Below are 12,068 nucleotides of genomic sequence, written 5' to 3'. Positions count from 1 at the left end.
TTTGGAAGCTTTTCCCATGTGGCTGATGTGACACCAGGGACCTGGCAGCACACGGGTCCGGACGGAGCTCAGAGCCAAGGAGTCTCCTGCACAGCACAGAACTTCCCATCCTCGCTCTTCATTAGAGATTGTTTTAAAATTCCATAAAAAGAGCATGAAGTAAATCACAGGGAGATGAAAGGGAGGTTTGAGCTGGCAGGAGATTCTTTAAAGAGGCACTATTTATACAACTTGTCTTGCTGATGGGAGAGAAACTGTTTTGATGTTTTATAAACTCTTCAGCTGATAATTTTGCCTCTGAGCATGGCAAGGCTGGGGAGGGCAGAACAGGGTGAGATCCCAGAGCCCTGAGCTCTCTTCCCAGCTCTGATTTCTGACCACCAGCAAATTATTTCACTGTGGCAGAGTGCAACTCTCAGGAACCTCTTCCCTTAAAAGAGTGAGGAGAAAAGTGCTGTACCTGAACTGAGCTCTGCAGAGCATTTGCTCACTTCTGACCAGTCCAGCCCTGCCTTTCTTTTTCCTCAGTCCAAGTTCTAAATGTGGACAAACAACTGAAGCTGCAGCCTCTCCCACCCAGCCGGCAGCTGCAGGCATGGCCCTGTGCTGTCATTTAAAAGCCCATTAACACGATCTGAAGAGCAGTGCTGGCTCCTTCTCCCTGGCTACCCCTCAAGTTAGACAATTATTTTCAGCCTCTCCAAACCCTCCCTGCTTGACCTGGGCTGACCCTTCCCTCCTCCCCCTGCCCAGTGCTGCCAAGGGCTGGACAGGGACTGTCACCTCCATCCTGGGGGGCTGCAGCTTGGGAAGATAAATGATGCTCAGAGTGGGATTTTTATTATTCCTGGTCCTAAAGCTGAGAGTGCCTGGTTTGTGCCCAAGGAAAGACCCTGTAAGGGCTTTATGGGTGCAGCAATCTGGGTGTCAGAGGAGCACACAGAGCTCAGGCTTGCTTTGCTCACAAGGTTCTGGAGCTCCTGGGCCAGGACCAGCAGGAATTTGGTTGCCACACAGGTTGGAAAGCTGTGGGCTCTGGGTGTGCCTGGCTCCATCCTTCACCTTCCCTCGGGTCTGGCTTCTCACCTGTTGTGTTTTGTGGAAATCTCCTGCCAGGGGGGAGTACTCCAGGACAGGGAATATCCCTGTGTGATTTAGTTATGAAACATGAGTCAGGCTCTGACTGGCATCCATGGACTCATTCATCATTGTCAGCATTACTACTTGGGGGAGGGAGCTTGCATTTCCCCTGGATATCTTTTAAGTGCTTTTTTCCTGCTTTTAGTTCTCTAATCAAACCGAGGCCTTATTTATAGTATGGCCATTTATGTCTGGGTAAGCCCAGAGTGGCCCCAATGGCTTAAAAGGATTTACTCCAGCTTTACATTGGTGTAATGAACAGAGGGATTTGGTCCTCAGGCTGCAGTAATCCTCTCAGAGGTGGGAGCAGAGGCTTTCCCCCAAGGAACAGTAATTCACATGAAAATGAACCCCTGAAACTCCATAGGTCCTCTCTGGAGGGGGAAGGAGCTCCACAAACAGGAAGATGAGCAGGAGGCTGCCGGGGTCCAGGCTTGCCAGGGAGGCTTTGCAGGAAGGAAGCACTGTTTATACCTTTTTATTTTTAATGTATGTATATTTGGATGCAGCCCTCCCCATGATGTGTGACAGAAATCGAGGCCTTTTTTTTTCTACAATTAACTCAGAGATGTATTTTGGTTCCTTAGGGAAAAAAAGGAGGATTTATTTTTCTTTACTGCCTTTCTGCAGCAAAGCACACACACTGTAGTAGAAAACAGCTTTTGTAATCACACTCATTGCCAAGATTGCTGCCCTGACTTTTAGGGAAATAAATTATTCTGAATCACTTGCCCCAATACCCGTTTCAGTCTCGTAAGGAAGTGCCTGTAGGGAGGATCAGCACCAGGGGAACTGAACACACTTGCTCTGCAGAGGAAGAGAATTCAAACTGAGTGTACTGCTGGCTAAATAAGAACTCAGCAGAAGATTCAGAACCTATTTTATGCAGCTTTCCAGCCCCTCAGAGCCCCAGAAGCAGCTGCCAGGTGATGGGATGGCTGCATTGGTGGGAGATTGGATGGCACAACTCTTACACTTTTTTTGCTGAAGAAGAAATATGGGAGAGGCAGATCTGGCAGCAGGGTGAGGTGCAGCATCAGTGTTTCCATCTCCCCAGCTCCTCGCTGTTTCTGCTCCTCCTCAAGCACAAGAGGGATGAAACCCTTGAGCTGGGCTTTGCTCATTTGGCTGCTGGGAAATGTGACTTGTGCTCACTCGAGGTTCCCTGTGGGGAGGGAACCAGGGGAGCCCAGGGACCTTCCTGGTCCCACCAGGGGGACCCTGAGCTCACGGCTGGGCTGGACACACATCTGTGGGTGGGCAGAGTTAGGGGTAAATACAAAATTGTTGTTCTAAGGTGGCAGGATGGAGTGCAGGCAGCTTGGGGGTGATGTCAGCACGTGTCCCCTCCAGGATGCCACATCTCCAGCCAGTCCTTGTCCCCAAAACTGGGCTGAGCAGGGAGATGTGCAGACAGCTCTGCTGCCAGGCACTGCCCCTTTACCAAGCTGTTTGCTGCACTCCAGTGAGTGTTTGATTTCCTTATCTTGTGGAAGTTTCATTTGCAGAGGAAATCCTGTCCCCTGTCACCTGCCTGGCACTGGCCTGGCCTCATGCTAAGGCAGGGAGGATCTCCAGGGCAGCCCCAGGATGAGTGCTCAGCCAAGGGTCAGTGCCAGGGGATGCTGCACCAGGACAAGTCTCAGCATCTGGGGTTCCCTGGTACCCAAGGCAAACGCTGTCACTGTGAGCAAGGCCACTGACAAACAGGTCATTTGTGGCCACCTGGAGCTCCAGACTGAAAGTTCTGTGCCCTCCCGAGGAACAGAGCCTCAGAGGTGTCATTTGGGACCATCCCATCCCATCCCATCCCATCCCATCCCATCCCATCCCATCCCATCCCATCCCATCCCATCCCAGGCAGGTGGTGGCAGGAGCCACCGGTACCACCGGGTCAGTCCAGGTCACAGCTCCTCTGCTCTCCTCTCCTCACCTCAGTGAAACGGGAGATGGAACGCTCTGATCTGCTTGTGGTTTCTGTAACTCTGGAAATTCAAGTGGAGTTTTTCTCTTATGGAGGTAACTCCAGGAACCAGCGGTGTCACAGCGTGGGACAAACAGCCCCGGGGGAGCCGGCAGAGCAAAGGGGCCCGAGGTCCCAGGGACATCCCCATCCCTGCTGACACCAGGAGATAAAAACCCTGGAGGGGGTCTGAGCCCCGGGAGGGACCTGCTGGAGCCCCGGTGCTGCAGGGAGAGCCGAGGCCACCGCTGACACCCGCCTGCAAACCCATCTGGAGCCTTTCTCACATCAGATGCAACTGTTTCATCTTTGCTCATTTCGTTTGCTAAACACTGGCTGGGAGATGAGCTCTCTGCAAACGCATCTGCTGTTATTTATACAAACACTTTCTTTTCAAAGGGCAACAGAGGAAAGTGTTGGAAACCAAAGCACCCCCCGAAGTGTGGAGGATGTAACTGGGCTGCTCCCACTGCTCCCTACCTCGGGCACCTTGGGTCCTTTTTAGTTTTTTTGCTGAGTTTTACCACTGCCTGTGCTCTCTGGCTGTGGGAAAGCAGAGCTGGGGGTGCTGAGCTGGTGCCCAGCCCCACAGGGTGTCCTGCCAACCCACCTGCCTGCCCACGGGGAGAAACCTGGCAAGGGCTGGAGAAGCCCAGACGAGACACCCAGCCCTTGCTCAGGCAGTTTCCAGTCATCTGAGTCAGAACTGAGTGGAAATTACTCATGAGCTGGTGAGGAGGCACCAGCCGAGGTCAGAGAGGTCTCCCTGGCTGCTCGGGTGGGGATGGGACCTGCCAGCTCTGCCCCAGAGGACCCGGGGCTTGGGAGGGGACATCTGCATCCCAGGACAGGCTGTGAGATGTCTTGTGCTCCCTCTTATTCAGTGTTTGCTTTGCTGTTGGCATGAGGGGAGAGCCCTTCTGCAGGAAAGTACCTGCTCTCTCCCCAGCAAGAAGCACAAAGCCAGCATGATTAGCTTGTGTTCAGGAAGCAATCAGAAAATGAAGAGCTACCATAAGGCTGAGTGTTATTGTAATTGTAATTATTAGGGACCATCTAATAAAAAACCAGAAACAGCCTCTCCCGAGGCAGCTGGTGACAGCCAAGCTCCTGCTGACACCTGAGAGCAGGAGTAAGGGGGGGCTGGAGTGTGCTGGGGGTCTCCAGGGGTGTGGGATGATCACATCCACTCAGCAGCACTAATTGGGAACACATCTCTCACCCAGGTGAGTTCAGGGAATAGCTCACCCCTGTCTTTATAAACCCTGTGCTGCTGACCTGGGGCTTAACTGGGGGCACCAGCACTGCCTGGGGGCTTTGTGGATCTTGCTGTGTCCAGTCCCTGGGTGCTGCCATTGGAAGAAATCAGGTACTTGTCCCAAAGAGAGCTCTGTTCTTGCCTCCTCATCCTTCCTTGCAGGTGGGGACTCCATCTTTTAGGATCAAACCTGCAAAGCACTGGAGTGTTTGCAGCCACCAGCTGGGGTTCAGCCTCTCCTGTCCTTCCAGAAAATTGGAATGATACTGGGTCGGGAGAGGAGGGCAGCAGTGGTGCTGGGGTTGGAGCTCCTGGAAGAGCCAGCCCAGGCTTCCCTTTGGAACCCTGACAGACCTTGTAGGGAGCTCTCCCTCCCCTCCCAGATCATCTCCTTAACTCCCCAGGAGCTTCACCCAGCCAGAGGATGGGCATGGGGAGCGGGGCTGCTGCGGGCACAGGAGGGAAGGTGTCTGCAGCTCCTCTCTGTCTGCTCAGGGCTTTGCAGCTCCTCAGATGTTGGTGTGTGTTAAATGATCCTTCACGGTCTGCTCCCTGGCAAGGACGCTGCACCCTGCGGGGGGAGAGGGAGCTCCGTGTGCTCCGTGACCTCTGCAGCCAAGGGAGCTCCTGGCAGGGCAGCCAGGGGTGTGGGTATCCAGTGGTAATTATTGTCATTATTGTCATTATTCCTAGTGACACGCTGCAGTCTCAGCTGTAAATTAAGTATTATGTTTGCACTTTAGAAGCTCACGTTGATACCTTTGTAATGAGCATTTTTTCCTGATACGTCCATTATTATAGCTTAAAATACCAATATTACACCTTTACAGAGGACCAGTTCCTTTTTTTTTTTGTGCAGTTTAAGTTCAGACAATCAGGATGCAATCACCATTCAGTCAGCACCTTTCCTCTAATGGCTGGAGCACTAACAATGTGTTATTAGCCTGTACAGTGTCAAATGCACTTGCATTTAATGGTGCTGCTGATGTGAGTTACTGAGCTGACTTCTGCTCTCTAGTCCTATGATTCTATCAGCCAGGAATCCAAGTTCATTATGTGACTGCAAACTGTTTCTGGATTTCATTAAATCAGCAAATGGGCATTAGCTAGATATTGACATCAGATAATTTATCCAATTGGGCAATTGTTATTTTGGAATAGCAAAAAGAAGTCCTGAGGGATTGTGAATACTTTTCATTTCTCTGTAAGTCCTGATGCAACCCCTGCAACTCGGCTGCAGAACCAGGCAAAGAACTGCAGCTGGACTGCAGGTGCTGGGCAGAACCATCTTTTCCCTTTGGCCTTTCCCTGCTGCTGCAAACCAGGAAAAGGGGAGGGAAACACTGCTGCAATTTGGCCACATCAGTGGATTTAGATTGGAGGGTTCAGCAAACATTCTTGTGGCAGCTCTTGTTTCATATAAATAGGAGGGCTGAGATAAATGACACCATTTTAAAATAAAACTGCAGTGTTAATGGCCAGTGGGTGTTTTGGGCTGTGTCCAGGACAGAACAGGTCAGATGCTGGAGGTGAGAGGGGTAGAGGCTTGGTGATCTTTGCCTTATGACCTGGTGTTGTTACTGAGGTGGTGTGGAGCAGAAATGGATGGGTTTGGGGTGCCAGCAAGCTTTGCCCATGCTAAGCAGGTGTAAGAGATGATGCCAGTGAGAAGCTTGATGCCCACAAAATTAATAGGATTTGTTATACATTGGAAAATTCACTGAGGGAGAGACAAGGTGTGGACGTGGGGTTTAACACCCTGTTGACAGATTGAATTTGCTGATGAGCAAGTGCCCATTGCACAAGAGATAAGGTGCAGCAGCAATGTGGGCTCCAGGGCTGGCTGGCTGTCCACAGGGCTCTGTCCCTCCTGGGGCTGGGAGAAACAAAGATCCAGATTTATTCCCTGCTGAGCTTGGGTGGAAAAATCCCTCTGGCTGCAGCTGAACTTGGGCCCCTTTCTCCTCTTCTATTTCATAACCAGGTTCATGTTCATCCAGATCTAATTTCATGCACTTGCAAAGCCTGACTCAGCAATAAATGTTATCAGTTTCCGTTCAAACCTGCAGAAAACTGAAAAAGAGTCAACCTTCCCAGAACAGATGTTAACCAAGTGCTCTGTCTTGCTGAGTGTGCCCGGACCCTTATTTTTTGAAGCTTAGAAGATGGTCCACAGCCTGTGAAGGAGATAAGTGATGCATTGGATACAATCAGTCTCCTCAGTCAGTAACGCTGAGTGGGAAGAGCTGCAGATGTGATGATATTTGGGGCAAAGTTTATTAAATCTTTAAAAGTAAAAGGCAACATTGGTTAAAGCCTTGGAGAATGCTCATATACTTCAACTGGGCATCTTAAAGGACGTGAATCTCCTTGAGCAGTTTCTGTCCACAGGATTTTATTTTTTTTTTAATTGAATTCAGAGCTTATAATACAAGTTTTTGCTGATATTTTGTCTCTGCATGTTTTCCAGATTAGAGTCTCATGTTTTGAACACAGAGCAAGTAACTTCCGAATTTCACAGATTTCATGGTTATGTTTGTATTCAGAGGAAAAGAATTGCTCAACCACCAGGGTTAAGCATCCTCAAAGGCAGATGATGCCACCACACCAGCTGCCCTGGCAAGGAGGAGTCCTGCAGAGAAAAAACGTGGAAATAGCTCTTCTGCCACTGCACAAATCAAGAAACAGAGATTCACCTGCTCACTCCCAGCATGGGGGTCCCTGGGGAAGGAGACAGCTTGTTGGGACTTGAGTCAGAAAGGATGGGGATTTATAGATCTGTGTCAGCAGCCAGGAGTTGTACCTGGAAGCAAAATTCCCTGCTCTGTGTTTCTAAGGCACACACATAAAATGTGAGCTGGGGAACTGGAGCAGGGTTTTCTCCCAATTAGTGGGGGATGAGGGTGAGGACTCTGAGCTGTGTTTCTCTCCTGGCCACTGATTTGCTGAGGCTTTTTGATACATCATTTAATCCCTTTGTCTTCAGTTCCTCATCTGTAAAGCTAGCTATATAATATTTAGCATTTCTGTGGGAGTTACAGATGAAAGGCAGTGTGAATGCAGAAATACTATTGCTGCAGCCTCAGACTTCAACAGATCTGCTGCTTGTGTCCCTGAAACTTTGCAAATGAGGAGAGCAAAGGGCTGGGAAAGCAGCCGGTACCCTGCCTGCTCCGGAGCTCCTCTGCCTGCAGCATCACCTTGAGCATCCCTGGGGATGGTGTCTGCATCCTCATCCTGTGCCTGGCTGGGTAACGAGGCAGTGCTGAGCTGCCTGATGTGAGAGATGCTTCTGCATTTTAAATAACACTCCCGGAGAGCTGTGCACCCAAATCATGGAAGAAGCAACAGCTCTTCATGGGATATTTACATGGTTTTAACCTGAAAAAAGAAACCTCTCCATAAAAATAAATAAAAATTCCAATTTATCAACGGGTGAGACCAGCGTCACTTTTCTTTATTCTGTATGGTTTTTTGTTTGGTTTTAATAAAAAGCCTGACCCTGTTCTGCACTGCCGCCTTTCAGCCAGCACTTTTCCAGCCGTGAGGGTGCGGAGCGGGCACATCCCCGGGATCGGGGTCCCGTCCCCCAGCAGCGCTGGGCCCCGCAGCCTCGGGGCTGCCGCCGCCTCCCTTTCCCGCCCTCCCCGCGATACGGAACCGCTCCCCGCTGTCACCCGGAGCCATCGCTGGGCCCGTTCCAGCCGCAGCCGGTGAGCCGGGGCGTTTGCGGGGCTGGTCCCCGGGTGTTGGGGTGGCGGCTGCGGGAGGGAAGCTCGGGCCCGGCGGCCGCCATCGCCCCGGGGCTCCCCCGCGGGTGCCCTTGTCCCGGGGAAGCGGCCCCGCCACCTGCCCCAGCACCCCCGCCACCGCCCGCAACTTTTCACGGGCCTCGGCGGTCGCGTCCCCTCCCGCCGCTCCGGATCCGCCGGCTCCGCGCCCCCGCCGGGCCCGGCCCGCCCCGCTGGCTCCTCCCCGGGCCGCGGCCGGTGAGGGCGGAGCGGACGCGGCGCCGCCGCCGCGCACAGCAGCCGAGCCCGGAGCCCAGCGGCGGCGGGAGGCGGCGGAGGGCGGCCCGGGAGGCGGCGGGTGAGCGGCGGGGAAAGAGAACGGGACCGGGACCGCGCAGGGAGGCGGAGGGGCCCCGCGGACGGGTGGGCGGGCGGGCGGGCCGGGTCCAGGCGTCCCCGCTGGGGCCTGGCCGTGGCGAGGCCGCGGGGCCGCGTCCCGGTGCTGGGGCGGGAGCCAGCGGGGCAGGGGGACGGCCCGGAGGCCGGGAAGCGAGGGGGAGGCGGCTTCCCCCGGGCGCGGTGGGGCGGGAGGGCAGCCCGCGGCAGGCGGGTGTCCTGGCTGGGCCCCGGGGCTGGACATCCATCTTGTGCGGCCGGGCCGGGGCCGGCGGGGACAGCGGGGTCCGGGCGAAGGAAGGCGGCCAAGGCGGCGGGAGGCCGGGGCCGAGTCGGGAGCGGTTTTCCCTGGGCTGTCACCCCGGCTGGGGATCGGCCCGAGTTCCCTTGGTGTTCCGGGCAGTCGGGGGTGCGAGGGAAGCGGGCACCGGGCCCCCCGTTCCCTGGGATGTAAAAGGACGCAAAGGTCCGGTGGTGCCGACCCGTTGGACCCCTGGAGGTAACGGGAGAGCCAGGGTCAGGCTGGGCCGGGATCCGCTTCTCTGCCCCGGAGGGTGGGCAGGGGCTGTGGGCAGGGGCTGTGGGCAGGGGGCAGGTGTTGGAGGCTCTGGGCAGCCCACCCGGAGCCCCCCGGATCCATGTGCTGCTCCTTCCTCATCCTCGGGCCCAGGGACCGCTCCTCTCAGACCTCTGCAGCTCTGAAATGGTTTCTTGGGCTCCCTAGAGTTGCTTTAAAGAGACAGTTTGAAAGAGAAGCTGTTCTCCGTTAAGGGTAACTTTTGTGTTTAGGTTCTATTAGTTAATTGGTGTCTTTGCTTTCAATATCTGAGCTGCAACATGTCTGGGTTTGGTGCGGGGATTTCTGTGAAGCTTTCTCAGTGGGAGAGTTGAGGTTTGGACACGCTGAGTCCATACTGACCGACAGAACTGGAATTGATTCTTGGGCTTTGCTCACAGCTTGGAAGGAGCTACAAAACAGGAAGGGCAAACCATGAAAACTAATTTTTTTTCCTTTCGGTAGCTTAGCAAGGGAGATAATATGTCTTAAAATAGTTGTTTGACTTGAAAACGCCTGTCTGCCTTTGGAGTGTTGTATCAGTGCTCTGTAATTCCTGTTGCTTTTGTAACTCTGAGTAGAAGAGACACCAATTATTGGAACAATTGGAACAATTGTTGTAACTCTCTACGCAAAGAGACACCAATTATTGGAAGAGTTAAATTGAGGCTGCTCAGTTGAGTTGTGCTGCCTGCCTTGAAATGTTTCACTAGTGTCACATTTGTAGTTGCTTTTTCATATTGAGTTTGTCATTAGCTCTCACTGGTGCTGGCAGGTCCCTCAGGTTCTGGAAGGGATTTGGTGTGGGGATTCGTGAGATTTTTAGAGCGATGGATGAAGCCAAGGAGAAGCAGAAAGTAGTGCCTTAAATGAGAAGTTATCCCAAGTGAGGCAACTTGCAGAGGAGTTTTAGATGGAGCTGCAACTTTTTTCATCTGTAGAAGTGGTGTAATTCACCATGTCCCAACTGTCCACTGTTCACATCAGTGTCACATCCCTATAGTGAACTCATTATGCTGGAAATGCCATGTTCACATCCCGTTGCTATGGAAAAGATCAGTGTAATAACTACAAACATTTAATGTTCTGTTCATCGCTGTGGCAGAACAAATGCCATCGATGTGCCTGGAGACTGACAGTGTGTCCCAACAAAAGTTTTTAATGCCGAGTTAGAAACTGGGAAAGTTCTCAGCAGATCATCTCTTCCTTCTCTCAGCTGTGCAGGGTGGCAGAAGTTGTGAAATCCTAGTTTTGGAAGTGAGAATGAGAGTTCGTCTGTCGTTCTCCAAGGTGGAGTCAGCAGGAAATGCTGTGCTCACACTCGGGGCTGCTGCTGCTAAAAATAAGCTGGGTTTGTGCAGTGTTCTCCAGGCACCAGGAGGAGTGTTTGTGTTCTGTCAGGCCAAGATCGTCCACAGAAAAGTAAATTCCAGTTTGTAAAAGCAGGTGTTTATTGCAGCCCGGGTGACCAGGGGTGAGGTGGTCCAGTTGAGGGATGGTGTTGGGTTCCGTGAAGCCTCGGTGGTGTTCTGGTGCTGCAGACCCTGGAGCTGTAACACCAAGGGCTCAGAGGAACCAGGAGCAGTGTCTGTCCTCACGTGTCTTGGCTCTGGGGTGGCTGTTTTTAGGGTAAGGAGCTTTGCTGGAGACTTGGAGAGGACAGACTGCCAAATGGGCTGAGTTTCCAGGGCAGCTCCCGTGGCACCGTGAGGCTTTTGTTTGGAGACTCATGTCTGTGGAGTGCACCAGAAAGCTTTACCTTTGAAAGCTGCAAATACACAGGGACAGACGTGGGGATACATCATGGCTGCTCATCCAGTCTGAGGGCTGTTCTTAGAAAACTGAAATGTAATTGAATAGCAGAAGTGTAACGTGGGCACACTCTGAAGTGTAACTTTTAATTGTGTATTGAGTCATAGTCAGAACCAACTCAGGATGTTTGTTTGTTCCATATATTGCACTGTTCTTTCTTGTACCATGGGCATGCCGCGTGCCTTGGGTGGCACTTTGAACTCCTACTTAGTATGTAGAGAGCAGATTCCTTCTGTGCAACTTTATTAGACTTCAGGATTCCTCTTTCAGATAAGTTTTCCAGTGTTCTGGGAACAGGAACGTGTTATCTCTTTATACTGGAGAAAAGGAAGTGAACCTATTGAACATACATGAAGTTCAAATATCTACTGTTTATATTTGAAACATTTTTTGCTTGTAGCTGTTTGAAATTTAGGATTTCCCTTGGTTAGGTGTTCCTTTCAACCTTGCTTGAAGTCCATTCAGGAGAGGCTGCTGGACTGGGGCTGGCTGTGGGTTCTGATCAAAACTTTCATTTGGGAAGTATGGGAGACTTGCTGTTTTAGTGCTTTCTTTTCATTTTTGATGAGCTGGAGTAACATTAACCATTAAGCATTTCTGGTAGCTTTGTGTGTTAATTCTGCAGAAGTAGTTTCAGAAGAGACCTAACTTAAAACTCAATCAAGTTCTGGGGTTGCGTTTGGATTTTTTTTTTCCTTTGGCCTTGATTTGGGGCAGGTTTTATTTTGATTTTAGGAGCAAATAGTGAGGATGGTGGCTAGAGTACAACTTGGATGTGTTTTATGCCAAGCTCTGAAATAGCTGCTAGTTTGCTTTTTGTCTTTTATTTAATAAGTAATAGGAAATGAAACAGAATTGTAGTGGAAGCATCTCCCTAAAGGGGTGCTCAGAAATCCCAGGGACAAATTTTTACTTAGGTGTTTGTGTTCACACTCTGCAAAAGTTCCTGATCCTGGAAACGTGACACCTAATGGTTGAGATCAGTAAGAATATGAGAAAGTTGGAAAGAAAAGCTGATCTTCCTGAGCTAACTTGTTTGATCCAATCTGTCTTGTTCAGATGCTAAAACTTGAGTGAGGTGTTTTATTTGCTGCAGTTGTGAAGTCTGGTGGCAGCCAGGATGTGAGACTGTTTGGGGTCCTAGACTTCTCTCTGGGTATCAAGAAAGGTCCTAGAAAATTCACCTCTCAAACTACTTCTCTTTGGATTGTG

At 51.5% G+C, this 12,068-nt stretch overlaps 1 protein-coding gene across 3 annotated transcripts in view; it reads left to right on the top strand.

Annotated features, from left to right (window-relative positions):
* The first annotated feature begins 8,028 nt into the window (after positions 1–8,028).
* Positions 8,029–12,068, top strand: part of RAP1A (RAP1A, member of RAS oncogene family) — a 28,041-nt gene continuing 24,001 nt past the window's right edge. Inside the window, exon 1 of one of the 3 annotated variants that reach the window (XM_071768726.1) lies at positions 8,029–8,074. The gene's annotated coding sequence lies outside the window, so the exon portion shown is untranslated. Of the gene's footprint in view, positions 8,075–8,324; positions 8,451–12,068 lie in introns of those variants that run through there. The other 2 variants (XM_071768724.1, XM_071768725.1) reach the window with 2 other exon arrangements.

Source organism: Heliangelus exortis, chromosome 25 (genome assembly GCF_036169615.1).
Source record: "Heliangelus exortis chromosome 25, bHelExo1.hap1, whole genome shotgun sequence".
Taxonomy (NCBI): Eukaryota; Metazoa; Chordata; class Aves; order Apodiformes; family Trochilidae; genus Heliangelus; species Heliangelus exortis.
The sequence above is the reverse complement of the archived record's forward strand: the minus strand, read 5'-3'. Positions and strand labels throughout refer to the sequence as shown.